The sequence below is a fragment of the Tachyglossus aculeatus genome, chromosome X2 (genome assembly GCF_015852505.1).
Source record: "Tachyglossus aculeatus isolate mTacAcu1 chromosome X2, mTacAcu1.pri, whole genome shotgun sequence".
NCBI classification, from domain to species: domain Eukaryota; kingdom Metazoa; phylum Chordata; class Mammalia; order Monotremata; family Tachyglossidae; genus Tachyglossus; species Tachyglossus aculeatus.
In genome coordinates, this window is record NC_052100.1 from 17,023,864 (window position 1) to 17,026,017 (window position 2,154).

Genomic DNA, 2,154 nt, shown 5'->3' on the forward strand with positions numbered 1-2,154 from the left:
AGGGTGAGGAGTTTCTGCCTGATGTGCAGATTGATTGGTAGCCACGGGCTCACAGTCTAGAATGAGGTAACAGGCCCAAAAGTGAAGTGACTTGCCCAAGGTCATAGCAGAGCCGGGATTAGAACCCAGGTCCTTCTGACTCCCAGGCCCATGCTAGGATGTGGCGACAGGCAAGGGCCTGAGAGGGCACCGAGGGGATGTGTGGGTGTGCCCATTCAGTTGCTGCCCCAGTCCCCCAGGTCTCCCTGCAGTCCCCAGCCAGAGACAGACACCATAGCTCCAGTCCCAAAGCTTTTTAATAGATGAGCAAGTTCAGTTTTTGTAACCATGACTGGCACGTTGTCCACGAGCACGTTCAAACTTCCGGCCCTTGGAGCGGACATAGGGTCTGGTGTGGCTGTGGGGAGTGCCAGGAGCTTTCCCTAAATGCCTATACACCTGGTGGTCCTTCCTGGGACCAGAGAGGAGGACAGTTCCTTGGCCCTTGGGTGCAGGGAGGGCCAACTGGTTGAAAGTGAGGATTTGCCCACCAGCCTTAAGGATGCGGTTGCGGGCTCCGCTGCTCACCTGCAAGACACACACCTTCAGCTCGGGCACATTCTGGATCCGCACATCATCTGTCACAGTGCCCACTATCACAGCCGTCTTGTTGTCCTGCCCGGGCAGTTTCATCTTCCGGATCATTTGGGAGAGGGCCAGAGGGGGCCAGTTGGTCCTGCTCATGAACAGCTGCTTCAGCACGACTTTGTTGAAGCTCAAGTTGGTCCGGTGTGCCAGGAAGCGGTACAGCTTGACCAGCAGCCTCAGGTAGATGTCCTGGCTTTTGGGCTCCTTGTGTGCACCTTACGGTCTTTGTTGTGGCGAATATCGACTTCCATGATGGCACCCTCCCCACGGCTCAAGCTGCACAGCCCGAATCATCCCATTGCCACTCCTGCAAGACCGATCAAGTGTGTTTGTTGCTGAGGTACCCCACCTCACCCTGCTGCCTTAAACTCAAGTTCTGTGTCCCCTAGGAGCTCAATATTGGGCTCTCTGTTGCTGAAGAGGCCGCAGTGACTTTTGGCCTCCCCCTCGGTGTCAGAGCAGCCTTATTTTTGAACCCATTGCTCAACCTAGTTAAGCAGGAGACTGTAAAAGTTGCCCCCCCACCGCCCCCATCATCCCCCTTCCCACACACAGAGAAAAACTCAACATCAGTGGCTGTATATTTGAATATGAAGTAATATGATGAAAATCTTCCCATTTAATGTCCATTCAAATAGACCACTTAATGCCATTTTGAACAGATGACTGATCCAAGTGGCTTCTGGGCGTCTTAGTCAATTTCCAGGTATTTTCTCTCATGCTGAGCACCGTGCCTCCCACAGTGTAAGAGCTTAATAAATATTTGTGTTCATGACTGATGAAAGCCAACTAGTCGATAAGCTAGAAGGTGGTACAATCTAGCTTTAGTTCTTGCCAAACATTTTCAAAGAAATCTGAATATGACACTAATTTCATGAGAGAAGCGGCTAATGAATTTAGAATATTCACGGGGGGGGGGGGGGCTTGTTATTGTTTGAGTGATGTACAAATGACCTCAGTCCACCGATATTTCATATTTTCATAATCTCTCTTATTTTTATAGGCATTCCATTGAAAACAACCCTAAGTAGCTGTTCATCAGTTCAGTATGCAGGGTACCTTCAGCGGCTCACACAGATAGCGCACAACACAGTGAGAGAGATTGATCCTGAGGATGCCCTGACTTTTCTTAGACATAGAACTCAGCAATACGAAATCATAATGACCCCAGGTAATCGAATATTTAAGTCGTCTTTTTCTTACTTTTAGAAATTATATTCATCTATATTCAGTAAGAGTTAACTGGTGTTTCCCAGTATATCGAACAGCCATTTAGATGTAGGTTGATGAAAACCAAAAATGCTAGGTGAGATCTCACTAAAATGACACCATCCATCTGCCCTGCTGCCCAGGTCATCTTTCTAAAACCTCGCTTTGCATGTGTCATCTTTCCTCCTCAAAACTAGTGGGGCCTAGGGGGATGAGCACAGGACTGGGAGCCAGGCGGCACGGGTTCTAGCCCTGGCTCTGCCATTTGCCTGCTGTGTGTCCCTGGGCAAGTCACTCTCCTCCTCTGGGCCTCAGTGT

General features: G+C 49.7%; 1 pseudogene; it reads right to left on the bottom strand.

Moving 5' to 3' along the window:
• Positions 1-311: 311 nt before the first annotated feature.
• Positions 312-878, bottom strand: LOC119949598 (annotated as a pseudogene).
• Positions 879-2,154: the final 1,276 nt, after the last annotated feature.